Below are 19474 nucleotides of genomic sequence, written 5' to 3' on the forward strand. Positions count from 1 at the left end.
TAACTCCAGATTAGCCCAATCAGATATGAGAAAAAGCAAAGTCAGTCATGGCTAGTACTTGGACAGGAGACCACAAAAAAGTACAGGGTTGCCCCACAAGGGCAGGTAATGGCAAACCACCTCTGAATGTCTCTTGCCATGAAAACCCTATGAGGACACCATAAGTCAGCTGTGACTTAATAACACTTTCCACCACCATGCTGCATCTGATAGAGACAAAAGACTTTCATTCAACTGCTACAGCCAATCCATACATCTTATGGAGACAACTGCGAAATAAGTACATGGCTATCTTCCAATGTTTGGTTCTGGGCATTCTTAGAGAAAAGACACCCACATTTTCTGAGGCGTCTTATTTTATACTTTTGGTTATGTACAACAATGCCAAAATGTGAGTTCAATCAGCTGCCTTGTAGATATGCTCATGTCCACTGAGACCAGCACAATGATTTTCAATTCATTCTTCTGCATATGATTGCACTGGAGCCACTGTGATGCATATTGCAGCTGGTGTTTGGAAAGCACTGTCAGGATTCAAATGCTTCCTATGTGGCTGCCTGTCCTCCTCAGAAGCGATGTATTGAAAAACCTCATGCCTTGTCCACATTATTTTGGCAGTGCCTATTTTGGATGAGATTCAAGAAGGAGCTGCAGAGTTAAGTGAAACAGAACATGGACACTTTATATACATAAAATTGAGATCAGTTTAAAAGACAGGGTCTATAATTCAAACATCCAAAATGTAGACTTAACAATTTTTTGGGTTGGAGAGATAATATCCTCCAACGAGGTAAAATGAGTCACTGAATAATAAATGCAATACTCAATAAACTGAAAAATTGTCCATACATACTATCACAATCAATATTATTATATGCTTTCTCTATCCCTTTGGGCAAAGGCAAAACAGTAATCATGCAGATTTGGCACAAAGAAATGACAAATATATCATACCTTAATTTTTTTCATTATGATTCTAGTCAAAACAGGTATGGAATAAAATCTTGCTTAGCTTCCCCATTTTAGCAATGGGGCTGTTTTTGGGTACTCCCTGCTGTATATGGGCATTCACATAGATATTCACATAGGTGTTTTCCCCACGGCCAATATATCCCGGAGGGAAACTGGGATCATACATACCGGGATATTTCTATCCTGAAGATTCTGTCTCCTTCCGCATGGCAGCCCAGCAGCGCATTCAAGCCAGGAGGAAGAACTCTAGGTGATTATGCCCGGCACCCGGCTTACTTTCATTTTCCACGCCAACATTGCACGTTTTTACGACATTGTGATTGGCTGCAGGCGGCAAGGTGGGAAAAATAAATTGGTCCATCTCCCGTGGTGTTCACATGGGAGAGTGAGTGGCGCGGTTTTTTAAAAGAACCACCAATTTTATTGGTTTTTGAAAGGCAAGGAATAAAGGAAATCTCACAGGGTGGGCCTGAGTTAGACCCAGAAGCCATGCAGAAGTCATGGCCAAACTAGGATATTTCACCTCCTTATCCCAGGACATATTGGCTGTGGGGAAAATGGCATCGATACATAAAAGGCTTACTGCTTGTTAGACAAATTTTAATAGGACCGCTGCAATGAATGATGTTGTGTGACCTGAAAGAAGCAACTATCACTCTGGTGTTTTGAATTGGGTTTTTTTAATGTACAGAAAATACAGCCTGAAAATATGCTAGGAGTAGAAACAGCATTTCTGTCTGGAGGAAATTATGAAATGTTGTTGAACTGATGCTGAAACCAAAGAGCTGGTTTCTGATATTGAAATCAAATGTAAAAGGGAACAAATCCTACATTTTAGTGGGTGACACAAAGCACAATATTTACACCAAGAGAAATGAGATGAGAGTGGTTTTTATACTTACTGTTAAGTGGTTTTTATGGCCAAGAGCAGTTAATGGAAAACTTTCTGAATCCATTCAGCCTCTGCAACAACAATATAAAATAGAGCATTCAGTTTTTCATTTCACCAGACTGTCAGATGACTGCAGAAAGGAATTTCTGAATTTGAGAAGACAGAAGCAGAAAAAAATGGGTAGAATCCTACCCCTCTATTATGATTCCACTGGCTTACAATTTTTGGGGACCATGGACTTTCTGAGGCCAGTCTTCTGCTGGTGTAAAACTCCTTGCACTGGAAGAAAGCAGACAGTGAGAATGGGTGTGAATAAGAAAGGAGCAGAGAGATAGCAACAACTTTTGTCCCAAATTTAAACAATTTTTTGAAGATGCACAGAGAGTACAAGTCTACCATTCTTACCACACTATCTGGGTCTCAGTCACACTAAGGTATGGGCATGAATTAATTAGCAACATAAGCTGTTCACATACATTTAGATTAATGGTTCTCAACCTTGGGGTCGCGACCCCTTTGGGGGTCGAACGACCCTTTCACAGGGGTCACCTAAGACTCTCTGCATTAGTGTTCTCCATCTGTAAAATGGATAAATGTTAGGGTTGAGGGTCACCACAACATGAGGAACTGTATTAAAGGGTTGCGGCATTAGGAAGGTTGGGAACCACTGATTTAGATGAACGTGTGTAAGACTTGCCATTCAGATTCCCATTCATTCTAAATGTCATGAGGGATTAAGACAAAAGTTCCTCACTGTTACTGCTAGGAAAGGGGGTAGGTATTGAAAAAGGAAAGCTTAGGTGCTGAATCATTGGGGTGAAGTGCTTTCTTGGTAAACCCCTTTATTTAGGAGGTAAACCACAGTGTCAGGATTTCTTATGACCTCTGAGGAGCCACAGCTGGTTCTCTACCCATTTTCAGGCCAACTTAACCACTGTGATCCATGCAACAGTCACTTCCAGCCTGGATTACTGCAACTCGCTCTACACAGCTTGCTCCAGAAACTCCAGCTGATCCAGAACACAGCGGAGAGGGTCCTAACTGTAACATCATAGCAGACACATATCCAATCAGTGCTTCACCAGCTGCACTGGCTCAAAGTGGAGTACCAGATCAAGGTCAAGGTGGATGGGGTTGCGAGTGGTTGAGCCCTTCATTGGGGGACCTGGTGTAGGTGCCCTGTTGCCCATTGGGTAAGATCACCCATGATTGCTATCAACAGTCATTGACCAGTATATTTTAGGAGATAAAAGCAATGCAAATAAAGTAGCAGTGGAATTCAATGCAAATGTAATTTCAGCAGCAGCAGCATTCTTAAATATTAATCCAATTGAACCATGAGTTGTCTGTTGTTATAATATCTTTGTTCCTGTAAAGCACACTTTTGTGGAAATTGTTATTTGACTAGCATACATTTAACCAAGGGCAACTGAATGAACAATTTCTTTTACCTTGCTTTCCTTGCAATTGTTCTAAGTGTACAGAATTGCCACAATCAGGAGGTTTGATTTCCAATATACATAAAATTAACTTTATTGCCCATTTTAAACATGTCTGGAAGAATACATTTAAAAAGTATTTTATGTCTTGTTCTTGCCCATTTAAAAAATAAGGCTGGAATAAGAGTATTTTCAATCTTTTGGTACAAGGCTCTCTAATTTTATGGGTGCTAAGCATTATACTGTTCCTGGTGTAATCTGCCTTGAATCCAAACAGAAATTGTAAATTAAGTAAATGGAAGTATTTTAATAGTTTATTTGTTTGTAACATTTTCTGAAGCAGAGTAACATTTCAGAACTGAGTTTTGACATTTCCTCTCCATATTTAGAATGTCTTTCTATGTTAAAAATAAAATTAAAAATGAAGAAAATCATAACTTCAGGAATAAATATATAATTTCAGCTCTAGTAATGTAGTCGATACTATCAGTGCTTGACTTCTGCTTACTTTAGGCACTCATAGGGGGTGGCTGAGCATAAGCTGAAATCTACCAGATTCCATTTTGAGGAACCACAGCTGGTTGACCGGAAGAAAAAGATTATGAAATGAAGATGTATCTTATAAAGGGGTTTAGTATTATCCAGGCGAACATATTCCAGGACCTGCCAGCTTTAAGATTTATAAGAATGTGAAGGGGAGGAAACATATTTTTGCTTTTGAAGTGTTCAAGTATTTGAGTTCTCTTTCCATTTTTTTTCTTCTCTTCCAGTTTCCTCAATTTCATGAATGCAAAAATTGTTGAATAAAATATGACAAAAGACCTGGATGCAAAAAAATATTACTCTAACAAATATCCTGGCTTTAAGGCCTTTGTCTCAGATCTCATCATTTATGAATGGCAGGTTTGATGTTTTATTGATATACCTGCCACTAATCAAATTTATTTGAAAGTGCATTTTCCATTTTTTGTTTTGTTTTGAGGGAGATATTTGCAAAGCAGAGCAATGCAAATGTGCGCATATTGCAGCCTCTCTTATCACATCGCCATAGATTTGCAGACATCCCTCTCAAAATGAAATAAAAAGGAAAAGTGACATATGTACAGGATCGCTAGGCTAAACAAACTTTATTCATCTACTTTCTACAGCAAAATGGCAAACAGATGAGCTGCAAGCAGAGGAAACCACTGTGGGGAATCTTCACAGAGAATCTGATGCAGCATACAAAATGACCGGCATGAATGGCAGAAACAAAAGTAAGAGGTTTAGCCAGGAGAAATAAACTGTTTCCTGCCTGCTGCACTCACTCAGCAGACAGGAATCATCGTCAACCCGAATTGGGGGGGAAAGAGTCCTAGTTTAGAGATTTTTGGAAAACCCAGGTTGAGAGGACTATAACATGCTGAACTCGTTTTGGGAAGAGAGTTGTGTGAAGTTCTTCTCCAAAAACACTATTGATAATGTCCTAAAGATGTTATATTTGTGTTGTGTTGTGTGGAATCTGTTTGGAGTTGGCACCATTGTGCATCTTCTTGCATGGGATAGTCTCCGGAGCATAAAAATGTGTGATTTGAGGTGGTCTAAGTATTGTTTTGGGGTGCAGCTGGGCCCTAGTGTCTGTATATGCATTTGTCATGGGAGCACTCCCCTTTGAAGCAACTGGCACAAGAAGTGAGCTTTGAACCAGGAACCAGCACATGGGAGGGCAGAATTTCCTGAATATGGGGCTGTATGAAGTCTGATGGTCCAAACCTTATTTTGTGGAGTAGAACTTTTAAATTGTCCTCAATATATGTCAATGGATTCACAAGTAAGGAACTAGGAAGTGCAAATAAGGAACTGGGAACAGGAAATCAACTGCAACCTCCTTTCAGCATATCTCATAGGCACTTGCTGGATATGATGGTGTGAGACAACTTCCAAACAGAACATCTAATAAACCTTTCTATAAACTACTGCCATGTTATATGTAGTGGATATCTATGATCCATTCTTTTTCCTTCTGTATTCTTGTGGTTAGTGCTGACAACATCAGAAAATTATGCCATGTGCTTCTAAATAATGCTGGATATAGGAATATAACATCCATAACAAAAGAACTTCAAGTTCTATCTCAAGGGAAATATATAAGGTAGAAAATTAAACAATCTAATCCAATAGCAGCTTTATGAATTGTCTGGAACTTCCCACAAAAAATATTTATTGTACATTTGAATCTAAGAGATGTTGTACAAGGAAATGGGGACATGATAACTCCAGAGACACCTCCTCCCCCTTTCTACTATATTAGGTTTAGTATGGACTGTGTTTCAGTTTTTCAAAGTACTTTCTACCATCTGTTTTTAATTTTCCTTCAATTTCTATTCACAGCCTTTTGACTACTCCCTGTGTTCAGAAGAAAGTAGCAATTAAAACTAACATTATCTCAGTGTCTCTTCGAGGCTATTCATGTATTTAATTCTGAACATGGTGTCCGCCATCCAGATCAAAAACACAAGAGGTGCAACCTATAGATAGGAGGGTTTGCAGAAAAATCCAAAAAGGCATGCAGTTTAACCATCCCTCATGACAAAGTAATACCAGCAACTTAAAGGAAATAAAAAGATACCATGAGATGTGACTTTGCAAAACTTTAGCAGGGTTCTGTAATGGTGAGGACAAGACAGTAGTAGGTGAGGAAAAGAAGACAGCCAGCAAATAATGTGGGCGAGAGGGAAACTACAATGACTGCAGTGAATAATATGTGGATTTAATTTTCAATATTTTGAAAGTATTTTTAGAAAATTTTAATAGTAATCAACACTGCAAGTTTTTTAAAAAAACCTATTCTATCTTATTATAATTCATCATAATATTGTTTAACATCATTACCAGGTTTATCAAATACTGTATATGGTATCTTATGATTTATGTAAGACTATTGTGATAATCACTATTTAATATTCATTATTATTCCATCATCTACTGTTCATAACTGTTATCACTTATTGTGTTTTGTTAATTATATAATTATTATGTATATTCTTTCTTTTCTTTGTCTTTAGATATAATTATATATGTTGTTTTGATATGGTTTTTAATTTTTTTGTCTTGATTTGTGTATAAAATCCTAAAAACCTAAAAAAAAGTGGGAAGAAGACAGGGACTGGAGGGGTTAGGTGGCGAAAATATTGAGGAGTATAGATTCCCCCTTCCACTTGTATAAAGACAGCCTAAAGTTTTGGGTTAACAAATCTGAATCGAACAGCTAACATCTTATATCCTAAAAGTGCAGTCAGCCAAATCTTTGAATACTTCAGTCCAGTGCCTGGAGCTGTGAATGGGAGAGACAGTAATTTCTTCAGCTTTGAACTGGCAACCTTTAGGGGAACTGATCTCTGTAGGTGGGAGAGCTCTTGTGACTCCGGGATAGCTGCTGTAACCACTACTGCTAAAAGGGCAGAGAAAGCAGTGGATAGCTAGGAGTGCTGCCACCTCTGCTGCTGCTGCAATAGAGGGGGTCAGGAAGCAGGTGAGAGACTTGGAGAGGGAGGGGAGCAGAATGAGAAATAGATGGGAGGCGGAAAGAGAAAGGCACAAGCATGGATGAGAGAGAAAGAAAAAGTGTGGTAGGAGGGGGAAAGTGTGAAGGAGAAGTGGGCGGAATGGAGAGGAAACAAAAGAAGGAGGAGTTGGATATCTGCTTGTTTTTTGTGGGTGCCCACTTGTGACTTTCTATTATCATTTCTGCAAAATGTGTAGGTATGCTATGCACTTAGCTTCTTTACACTAGTGTTGTCATGTGAATAGTAGAATAACCTACCATATCCCGATTCCATATGGAATAAATTATGGTAGGTAGATAGTTCAAGACAGATTTTTTTATCACAGTTCTGGGATGTCATTATTATTCCTGTTGTGGACATGGAGCCAAGACCTGTTCACAGAATTTTGCTTCAAATGCCTACCCATAGAAGTATATCACACTCATCATTTATAATGAGAAACACTCAGAACACATTTTATTAACTATAGCATGCAACTCTGGTTCTTACATTAAAAGATTGTGGCTTCATTAACCAACAATATTGACTTAGCTAAACTTAAAGTCTTAAGTTTATAAATATAAATATATAAGAATTTAAATTCATGTATATATAAGAATATAAATATAAATTCATGGATGTGCTTAAATCTACCGTTGAAATTAATGAGAATTAAAAGTGGGTACAGTCCTATTTCTATAGAAATCCCAGTGAATATGGAGGAATATTAATAACAATAAACAATCACAAGTGTCCCAAATATTCCAAACAAAGCTACTATCCTAATTTGAGCTGTTTCTACAGTTGCTATGACTAAGGCATTGTAGTTGATTCCACATCTTCATTTTGAATCTGAAAAGCATTTACAGCAACAAATGCCAATTTGGAACCTATCCTAGACACAATCAGTTTGCAAGCTGTTACCTTCATTGACCCTTCATTGGGGAGATTCTGGCAAGCAATATCATCAGGATTCACATGGAAATGATCCCTGATGCCATCCAGATGTGCCACATAACAACTGAACATTTGGATTGCTTGTGGTCATTTGTTGTGTATCCAATAATCCATAGTTTTCTCATAGCTATGTCAAACGGGTTTTCCCAACCATATTGATCAGATGCACTGGGACCATGTAGGGCAGATCTACCACACTCCAGCGTCCCAATGTTTACAAATGGGAGTCCTCCAAACAGCTAAGATTCTCATATATCCGTGTATCTTCGAATGCAGTCATCAAAAGTGCATGACTTTTAAAAGGAAATAAAAGATAACAACTGTTATGTATGCACTTGCTTGTTTCTGAACATAACAATTCCAGTAATGCAAATCACAGTGGTTATACGTAAGCTGTTGTGTTTCCAAAATCAAGACTTCACTTACCAAGAACAAATAATGTCAGCATATGCTTACTTTAGAAAAGATGCAAATTGACATGCAACTGATAAAGGTCTGGATCGCTTAGCTCTCCCAAGAAGAAAACAAGAGCACAAAATTATATTGCATTCATTAACTGACTTTAGAGAAATAAATTCATTTAACATTTACTTCTCATTTGGAATAGAGATACAATGCAATAACCCACTGTAGCTGAAATCTTGTTATATCTTTCAGAAAACATTAAGGATGCATTAGCTTTAGAAGCTTGGCCTAGATGTAGGATCACTTTTCAATGACCCCCATTACAAAAGTGCATTTGAATAGATATATTAAAATGGTGAAACTACTCCAGAAAGTTTTTTTTTCTAATATATAAAACAAAATAAATGATTGAGTTGTGGCTGGGGTTTGGGGCCCAAATAACTGGACCTTTCATTACAGCTAAGGAAAAGGTGGGTTTGTGGCTGTTTGACAGTAAGTGTTTTATTGTATATAAAAAGGACAATAAACTTTAGTGTAAAAAATAGAGACTGCTTGCTATAAATTAGTGTTCCCCCACCACTTTGTACATTCCCTATATTTACCAATTTCATCACATCCTCTGCCTAATCCATTTTTCCTCCCACTGGCTTAAGAATGTAGTAGGAGATGCAGCTATCTTGGTTTTGATTGATGTACATGAATTCCTTTCTAACATAAATTAATGTTATATTAGCAAGGGAAGGGAAGTCCCTAGAAAAAGCAACAGTGTGCAGAATTTTCATGAGGACTGATCAAATTAATAATTTGAGGGGTGAGAGAGAAGTCCTTCTCAGATCCTAGACTTTAGTCACCGTTCATTTTCACTGCTAATTGCAGCTCCATGTGTTGCTTCTTTAGTGACATCCCTATGATTCTATCAAATCAGAGACTGTGTAGTGAAAACGATAGTGTTATGGTACTAAACATTTGTTGTATGTGTTTGGCTTAAAGCCAGTTAGGCAAAACAATGGTTCATAGACCTGATTTAACTCTGAAAGGGGAAGAAGGGAATCCATCCCCCATCCCCCTGGAAACCAAACAATGTCTTGATTCAGCTCTGAACATATGATACATCTTAGATCTGGATTCCCATTCTGCCTTAAGTCTTCAAGTGCACACAACTGGATCAGGAGACAAAACACTGACTGGTGTCAGGGGGATGTTATCTATGTGACTGAGATGCATTCCCAATTCTATGTAACCGCTTAAGATCAACAAATCAATGCTGCTCAAAAATATATAACCACTCTGCTATATGTAACCACTGCCATCTGTGCATTGTTTCCTTGATCTTTACTTTATGGCTTCACATGCTGAGTAGGAAGTTAGACTTCCCCTGATACCTCTGTCCCTTGAGCAAAAAATTACATCTATTATTTTGTGGGGGCAGGAAGCCAGGTGGCTCTCTTACTATCTGCTATCAACCTTGGAGTGCCTCAGCTCCAAATACTGTTTTTCACAAACTATTGGGAAATCGGGAAGGGGGCTTTCAGCAGGGAATAAAGGGAACTGTGAATGCCAGTTTCGTCAGAACTGGCTTTGCCAACCATGGTGCTTCAATACTGCTGCTGATCAATACTTCAGAGACTGTTTATTGGCTTAAGGATCCGAGACCTAACAACTTGTAGCCTCATCAGTGGGGATATATTTCTAAAAGCTGCCCCCCATTGCAGGGAGTGTTGTGTCCTTTTGCAAAAGAATGCAGAAATACCTCCTCCAAGGTAGAGGAAATGTTCACAAAACACACACTGCACTCCATTTTATCTCAACACTACTTAAAACTACTGTTTGTTTCTGTGGTATTTGTTGGGCCCAAATTAAGAAATCACTGAAATTCCCAGTGGGACTGACACTTTCAGGGGTCAAACTAGTATGGAAGCAATACATATCAGTTTCTCACAGATATGTAATCATAACATCTGTTTGTGTTCTCCCTGCCTATTAAGAGGCTTATTCTGCTACTTGTATGTATGTATAGCTCTCTTAAGTGTTTTTGTTTGTCTTCCACCATCACTGGGACAACATGATATAACAATCTTGAGCCAGCTGTTAGCATATCAATTATCCAATGTCATGTGAATTAGTAGCACATACATTCGTTTAACAAGCAGTAGAGCTCGCTGGAGTTCATAACCTACCAAAAGTGCTTTTCTGAGAATAAACCACATACAGATTTTTTTTCACAGCAATAGGTTTAGTGATAGTTAAGGTTTGATCAAATGTGAGACACACCAAAGTAAAAGTAAATATAATTGTTTATTGGCAAACAAACATACTTTTCTGCTAGCTTCTGAAGGCTCTCAGAGTCCTACTGTCTATAGGTCCTCCCCTTAGCAAGTCAGGGACCCTGTATAAAGTGCCACTCTCTATTTCCTATAAGGAAGTGTCTCTAAATTAAAACTGCTACAATTTCAAAAGTAGCTTCATTGGCATTTTCATACCCAGAGATGTATCATGTAACCATGAAAAAATGTTGTATGGTTACTTTTGTTATTCTATTCAGGGTTGCCATGAGTCGGAAGTGACTTGACAGCACTTAATACACACACAACAAGAAAGGATGGGTGGACACGTGGACTCTGGCAGTGGGACAAACACCCCCATGTGCAGCAAAAATGGCATGGGAAGGAAGGGAGGGAAGGCTAAGCTCTTCCTCTTGAAATGCTCCACAGTAGAATCAAGCCCCCAAGAAATTTTAATGTGAGTCCCCAGTCATGGGAGTTGCAAGCTCTGGATTGGGAAATACCTGGAGGATTGGGGAGTGAGTCTGTGGAAGGCACAGTTTGGAAAGGGGAGGGAACTCAGCAGGGTATAATGCCATACAGTCCATTCTCCAAAGTAGCCATTTTCTCTAGAGAACTGATCTCGGTTTTCTGGAGATCAGTTGTAATATCGGGAGATCTCCAGATGCCACCTGGAGGATGGCAGTGCTACTAGTCACACATGTATCACAGGTCAGACCAGGATAAGCCCCGACCTGACTCTCATTTCACTACACCTCTCATACAATGGGGCCCATGAGAAAGGCATTGCAGTTGCAGAGACAGTCATGTGGAAAGAATGCTTCCTCTGACAGCTGAAACCTCTGAAAGCAATCTCTGTCCAAATGCCTGTCCCTGCAGTACCTGTCTGCCTCTCCCAGCTCTATAAAGAGATCTTCCATAGACAAAGTTAGGACATAGAAACAGTCTCCACTGAGCTTGCATTTGAAATTCACCTTCCTCTTTAATCTCAAAGGCCCTTTCCACAAAGGCCAATTAACCCAGGATAATACCAGTAAAAAAACTGTTTTGAGGGGGAACTTCACATGGCTCCCATCCCTAAAGTGAGGCAGCCCCGCCTTTTCCCTGCCAAAACGGGTTATTTGAGAATCGCAGTCCCCGCTTAGTGGCTGTGTACCCTTACAGGGTTGCAGGAACGTCTTGTGGCAGTGAGAGATATCAGCATGCCTGCCCTCCTGCGTGGCTGTGGTGAGTTCCTTTGAAAAAGCCATGCGAAGGTGCACCAGCAGCCCGCATTGCCCCCGTGTGAACAGAGGCAGAGAAAGCGGGCTCCTTTATCTCACCTGCAGCCCGCTCTCCCTGTGCCGTTGCCTCATGAGCATACCTTTTTCTGAAATTGAGAGATCTTCTGAAAGCAGTTGATGCTCAAGGATTTTCTCCCCAATCCCTCTGGACGTCAAAAGCCTCAGGCACACCTAAATTACCTATTTGATTTGTAGTCAGTAGGTTGTAATGCAGATAGAGACGAAACTGGTCTCTTTAGTTTAACAAACTGAAAATATGAGGATTGATGTATGAAGGGATAGTAATAAATGACGATATTTAGTTAAAACTTCATAACATTGAACTTTTCAATAGTATAGCATTATCATAGACAGGAAAGGTACAGTCCAATTGAAGGACATTCTTTCGAGTAAATCTGATAGGACCAGTGTGTAAACATCACAACATCATAGATAAAATCCTGAAACCATAGTCTTTATATCCTCAAAAATACCTGAATAAGTTTATTTCTCCAATCATAGACAGTGACGTTCTATGTCAATCATTGTCCATTGACTGGAGAAAATGGAGGCGCTGAATGAATTAAAAGATACTTTTCAACTTTTGAGTATGTTTGAATATGAAATAAACCCTTCATGCCCCAACTACAGATTAAATATTTATATTACAACACTGGAATGATAAAAACCCACTGCTGGTAAATCAATGAATTGAGGACCCTGAGGACCTTAGAACTCTTATCAGTATTTGAATGCACGGCATATAGATGGCAGTTGTGCATGGACTTATTTTTAGATATTTACAAACCATTTATAGAACTGTATGTCTAGGTCTGCCACCACTGTTATATTTTGATCTTTATGCACATTCTTATTTTTTCTTTGTTTTTATGTTCTTTTTTGAAGGAAATAAAGAAAAAATTATATTTAAAAAACTTTTGAATATGTTAATTTATTCTCTAATGGGTATCTTTCACTTGATTCTGAAGATGGGGGAATCAAAATAAGTGTGTGTCCCCCCCCCCATCAAGCTACCACATCTGTCTGTTTAACATTCTGTGTTAACTAATTATTTTGTGTGGCATCTACATGCATAGCTGGACTGTGATTTAACTGCTTCTGTTTTCCTCTCATTTGCTTCCAGGGAGCTGAATTTTTTTAAACTGATCATCATTTAAAAAAAATACTTTGGATCCTTTTAAGATATGTTATTCTAGATAACTCCCAGTCCCAATGAGCCTTAACACTCACTAACAGCAAATCTTGCAGCCAGGTGCTCCACCAGAACTGAGTTTCCTTACTTAACAGCAAAACCACACCTAGTATCTAAATCTCCAATGATCTCAGTGCTATCCCACAGGAATTTTGTTCACAATGGAAGGCTGTACACCAGGGGTCCCCAAACTACGGCCCGGGGGCCAAATCAGGCCCCCGGAAGACATTTATCCGGCCCCCTGGGCAGAAGCGGATCTCCCCCTTCTCTATCTCCTTTTCCCCAGGTTTACAAACAGCATTAAGCGCGGGCAACTCACTGCTCATTCCAAGCGGCCGAAGGGGACCGTACCAATGCAGCAAGGAGGGGGAGAGAAAGGCGGCAGAGCTCCCCCCCTTGCCGCATTGGTATGGTCCCCTCCGGCCGCTTGGAATGAGCAGCGAGTCGCCCGCACTTGAGGCTGTTTGTAAACCTGGGGGTCGGGGTGCCAAACTCCAGGCGGCCCCTGGAGGTTGGCACCCCAACCCCCAGGTTTACAAACAGCCTCAAGCGCGGGCGACTCGCTGCTCATTCCAAGCAGCCAGAGGGGACAGTACCAATGCGGCAAAAGGGGGAGAGAGAAAGGCGGCGGAGCTTCAGGGCCGGATTGGAAGGGGACCGCGGGGGTGGGGTGCTCGGCCAGGGGCGGGTCGAGGGCGGATGGATGGCGCCCCCCCCGCAAGCGGCACTTGGTCCGGCCCCCGGCTGGGCTCTGGCCATGTGTGAACTGGCGCCCTGTTTAAAAAGTTTGGGGACCCCTGCTGTACACACTGGGAGTCTCATTTGACATCAGTTTAATAACTTACTCTTGGAAGAAAATGGTTCATAAGCAAAACCTAACAACTGCTAAATTTCAAGCACAGAACTGCAGCAGAGTGTAAAGTCTTTAGAGAAGTCAACCAATTTGTCCTCCAGACCCAGGAAGAGAAAATCACAACCTCAGCTTGTTAACCCCAAAACAAAAAAATTTGGTCATGCAGAGTTTTAGCTGCAGAAGGTACAAAAGGCGTTCTTGGTCTGAAAGCTGTTTTGAGTGACAGAGGCTTCTGTTTCCCTTGCAGAGAATTTACAAAGAAGGATGTATTTACTGTTCTGGTTTTAGTAACCGCAAGAAAGTCTCCTTTAATTCTGCAAACTATATAAAACAGTTGTTTAGGAGACATGGTTGCCAACCTCCAGGTGGTAGCTGGAGATCTCCCACTATTAAAAATGATTTCCAGGCAACAGAGATCAGTTCACCTGAAGAAAATGGGAGGAAAGTTGCAACCATAGATAGGACCTTTTCAGCAGTGACACCTCACCTATGGAAAGCCCTTCCATTGAGAGTTGAGACACACATATCTATATACTTGTTTATTCAACAGGCCTTGATGTTTTAATTTTTTAAAAAAATACGTAAGAACCTTAAATTAAGCCTGCTTTCAAGTGGGACAGATACATTGCACCAGACTCATCAATATGTTATCCTTCTCAGATTTTTGAATAGTAGATAGTAAAACCAAGCTTCTGTCCCTTGTGAAGCAGCACTTGAAGCCTAACGATATAAACAATAAAACACAACTTCTTCACCTTTTTCATGAATTCCATTTATATGAGATCCTTTCAGTAATATTTTTCCTCAATATCTAATTATGCCCTTCTCTGACCATTGACTTCAGTGGGCTTTGCAAGGTATAACTCTGCTTAGAATTGCACTGTTAAATTGGAACTGGAGGATGCAGCTTGCTAAAGCATATTACTGACCAATCCTTGGCTAATAAACACCTATACCCATGGCCTGCAGTTTATTTAGAACAGGATACGGTTATCGCTCATTATGAGAAAATACCCTCAAGTTATTATTTAACAATCTGTCACTGGAAATAAAAAGGTGTAGAAAAAGTAGCACAAAGTCCATCTGTCCAAGATCTCACCTGAAAGGGTTTTCTCAACACCTTCAGCAAGTGCTGCCTCAAGCAACTCATAAAACTTGAATAAACCAACATATTTGAAAAGTATCTGAATAAATAAAAACAGTAGTAGTGCACCTGGATTCCAAGGGACCTCCACGTTCTTGAGAGAACTATCACATATGTACGTTCAGCAAGGCTGTAAATTTGGAAAATGGACAAGTATGGTTATGCATTCAGCCACCATGCTGAATACCACTACTGTGAAGACACAAAACTGTTCAAATAGTGCTTGTTTAATGTTACAAATGAATTGTCTATTAATCATGTGCAATTCTTTACTCAAAAGAAAATGGGTACTTCAAATAGGGCGAGTTTGATTTTTGAAACTTTGTGAAATTCAAATCATGTTTAGCATTGGCTAATTCTGGGCAGGAGTACTCAGACAAATGTCAAGTTCTGTGTTTTGATTATAATCTACAGAAATGTCTTGCATTCAATCTTTTCCAGTGATAAGTATGTCTTGGGCTGTATGACCTCTGCATTTCAACCTCAAAATATATTTGGAGGACAAACTTTGAATACTTTGTGTCAAATGTTCCACTTTCAGATATATATATTTAGTAATTGGGTGCCTTCAACTACACATGTACCCATACCTCAGACTTCTATTAATTTCTATATTCAGCAAGGCCTGATAGCTGCACATTGAACTTTCTGATAAGCATAAATTATAATGCAGAAAGTTGCAACCCCACAGAAAATTATGAGCCCCAGTAGTACTAGCAATTTCAAATAGCAATCAAACTTTATCAAATCAGTGCTGTTAGAATTTTCTGCATCCAGAATCTCCTACTCTTAACACCTTGTTTGTAAAATACTGGATACATAAATTCAACAAGCCTGCAAATTGTGACCATGTAGCAACTATGTTTACACAGTTATCCATCATGCTAAGCATTGTGTGTGAAGACTCACAATGATTCAAAACACATAGAGAGACTATGGGGAGGCATTTAGTTCATGTTTGTTAAAATTATGGTTATAGATTAAGTAATATCCAGCTTCAATTTCATTCACATTTCACATGTTCCACTCCTAAAGAAAGAAAAGCAAATATAGCTAAAAGTTGTTGCAAGCCAAATTAGCCTTGTAATTTGCTAGTTGTATTTGTTTTTGCTTGAGTGGCAAACCTATGACCACCTTAAATCAGCATTCCACCACATGAAGAAATGTTATATTTGTAAACCAAAGAGGAAGAATTATAAGCCAGACAATTACATCACCTGACAGATGTGTTTCTCAGTCACTTCACTTTAGGATTTTTAACGGGGAATGAACTGGGACAAATGGATAGAGAGGAGGAATTGAAAACAAAGAGGGAAAATGCTGTCATGCCTAACTTGTTTTGCTTTGCATTATTAAAAAGAAAACAACTGATTAATTAACTCTATTTTCCTTCCATCTCCGTCATAATCACTAAGTCGTCCTTTATGTCTGGAAGTAACTTTTTTCCCCTGAAACTCAATAGCAACTGGTAGCAAGGTAACACATAATAACATGATAGCAACACATAAACCTGTCAGTCTTGAGGAGAAATGGATGCCTAAACTGAGGGGGCAAACAGACTAAATCAATTTGAACATGCATGTTAAGGTCTGTGAAAGGGCAGAGTTTAGTGCTGCTAGGCTGAAAAACATTTGTCTCTGTCTCATATTTCCCGAACATTCAGTGGAATACACCCACAGGCTTCTTGCTTGGCTCCAGTCAGGCTCCGTGGCTGATTAATGACAGCTGGAGGTGTCCAGTAATTTCCTCACCTAATAATAAACTACAGCCCAAAACAGTGGTTTCCCTTAGGCCCACATTTAACAGAACTGTACTTACTACCAGTAGAAAGCCAATTACCATGCCCAAGATAAGACATAGTTAAGCAGCTTTTTGGGGGCCGTTTAGCTGTATTTAGGTACCTCATCTTTATCTACCTTCAGACAAACTACGTTCAGATAATATCTGAGTTAGTTATATCATAACCTGAGGTTCCAAAAATATTCCCGCCCTCCCTGCAGGCAGATCTTAAATTGGAGAGCTGTCTCACCGAAATACAGATCAAAGGGCATCTGAGCAGTTATATTAGCATAAAAGCGAATGGTATTGGCTCCTTTTTTCTTTTCCTGGGGTCACTAGCTTACACAATGACTGTAACAGTTGCTGGGTCCTAAGCAACCTGTCTGTCTTGGAGTGAACTAGCTAAGGGTGTCTACTAAAACATTTTATAGGGGAATATATCTTCAATAAGGGTCTTTACAGATACTGCCAGCAGTGAAACCATATGGCATGTGTTTACATATATACACTATAACCGTGGTGGCGAACCTTTGGCACTCCAGATGTTATGGACTACAATTCCCATCAGCCCCTGTCAGCATGGTCAATTGGGCATGCTGGCAGGGGCTGATGGGAATTGTAGTCCATAACATCTGGAGTGCCAAAGGTTTGCCACCACTGCACTATAATGTTAACAAAGAATGCATTATTTAATGTGGATAGTTTTTTCCATATCATAATGATTTCTAGACCAACAAGCATGAAAAAGTTATGTAATTAACAGCCCAGTCCAGAGCCCTGGGGTGGTCAGGGATGGTACCACCCTGCCAATCCAGAGAGCTTTTTGGTGGTACGGGCAGGCAAAAAACTACAACAGTATCCCTGCCTCTGAAAAGCCCTGCAATGGGCTCAGTTGGCTTATGCCACCCAAAAGGATGGCATAAGTCCGAGCCCTGGGTGCTGGCATCCCAGGAGGAAATGCCAGGTTGGAAACTAACATCAGTTCCACCCCTGGCAACACCTCTGGAATGCTCCCATTATGCCATTGGAGTCAGCAGGGGCTCAGGGATGCTAACACAGGCCCCTTCCACACATGCAAAATAATGCGTTTTCAAACCACTTTCACAACTGTTTGCAAGTGGATTTTGCCATTCCACACAGCTTCAAAGAGCACTGAAAGTAGTTTGAAAGTGCATTATTCTGCATGTGCAGAAGGAGCCACAGTGATTTGCACTGCATTTGTGCATACTGGGAGGCTGTGGTGGCCACCCACCAGTAGATTTGCCCCTCTGCCAAAGTAAATGTCCCAGGGAGGGCATTTTCACAGATGTAGGCCCTGCCACCTCCTCAATTCCTTGTAGCTCCCTCCACACTCTCACACACACACTCTAGATAGGGTTGTAATAATTTCCTTAAGTGTAAAGCAATACTTTTTTAAAAAGTGTTTTGCCCTGATCCACACCAAGTCATCCCATTATTAATTTTACTTTAAATATGGAAACCTACCTTTTAAGTCCAATATTGTCAGATGTATCCTTCTCAGTCAAATTAGCATCAGCAGCAAGAATCCCTTCAGTTGAAGAATGGGTCCACAAAGTGCAAGAACTGAGTATAATTGACCAGATATCGCACCACTATAACTTTAAAAGCAAAGATGTCATTATGGGTGATCTTCAAATAACAAAATGGGAAAATTGGAATGTATACATTAAATGTAGATATAATCTTTGAATTTGTCCTGAACGACTAAAGGGCTTTCCCCCCCAAAGTTCTCTTTGCTAATTTAGTTAAAATTACTAATGATGTTTAAATGTTGAGAGTTCCTGTAAATCTTGTTTGTCAGTATGTGAAGAATAGCATACAGAAATGTACTAGTTAGATGGGGGGAAGTCCTCAATATATGACATGTGTTTATTTTGTTCACTATAACTATATTTAACTCACTTCTTAAATTTTCTCCTTTTCTTTTTTTACGCCATTCTATCTTTCACTTTTCAATTTCTCCACTCTTTTCTATTTTTGTTTAAAAGTATTAATTGTAACTATATTGCAGAACTGCTCTCCACACAGCAACCAACTTCAAAACTTAACTTAGATTAAAGGAAAAAATACAACTGCTATCTATAATGAATAATCTTAAATGTTATTAGCTGATGTCATGTACCATATAGATTTCTGACTGCTTTATAAGAGTGATGTAATAAATACAGTTCATCCTTTATATTACCTCTAATAGTCAAGTACTGCTTTATCTCTGTATTCAGTTTAATTTTTTTAATGGACAGACTCTTTTGATAATTAACTTCAATATTACCTTTTTGACTGAGTAACTATTCTATCCATTGACTTTCAGTTACTTTCTGGTGTGAGGTATTCCAGAAGTAATAATCTGAGGATTGTACTTACATCGCTTCACAATTCAGTTCTTTGGCAGTAATTCAAATTAGGTTTTGCTGCTTCACATATGACCCCTAGATTCATAGTACAAATACAAGAATTCAAGAGGCATCCTTCTACCGGTGGCAGTATCAATATGTTGCATTGGCCTTTCTTCATTAGAATCTGCCCCTGATTTTCACTCACAGTGCAAAGATTCATCTTTAGAGAGAGGTAATAGAGAATGTAACACTGGCAAGCACAATGTGCACTGTGGATTCCTATATGTGTCCAGAAAACTCTGCTTCCCCCCACCCACCCACCGACCCACCCTTTATGCACATATTTAGAGGGCTTTGGGACATTAAAGATTATGGGAAATCTTAGTACATTCCCA

At 39.5% G+C, this 19474-nt stretch overlaps 1 long non-coding RNA gene across 1 annotated transcript in view; it reads right to left on the minus strand.

The window, feature by feature from the left end:
• Nucleotides 1-223: 223 nt before the first annotated feature.
• The window catches only part of LOC125440420, a 33244-nt gene continuing 13993 nt past the window's right edge, over nt 224-19474 (minus strand). The window contains exons 2-4 of the long non-coding RNA XR_007245694.1: nt 2057-2143; nt 1875-1935; nt 224-648 (exon numbers count right to left, since the gene is read on the minus strand). This is a non-coding gene — a long non-coding RNA (uncharacterized LOC125440420). The remainder of the gene's footprint in view (nt 649-1874; nt 1936-2056; nt 2144-19474) is intronic.

Source organism: Sphaerodactylus townsendi, linkage group LG10, assembly GCF_021028975.2.
Source record: "Sphaerodactylus townsendi isolate TG3544 linkage group LG10, MPM_Stown_v2.3, whole genome shotgun sequence".
Lineage (NCBI taxonomy): Eukaryota > Metazoa > Chordata > Lepidosauria > Squamata > Sphaerodactylidae > Sphaerodactylus > Sphaerodactylus townsendi.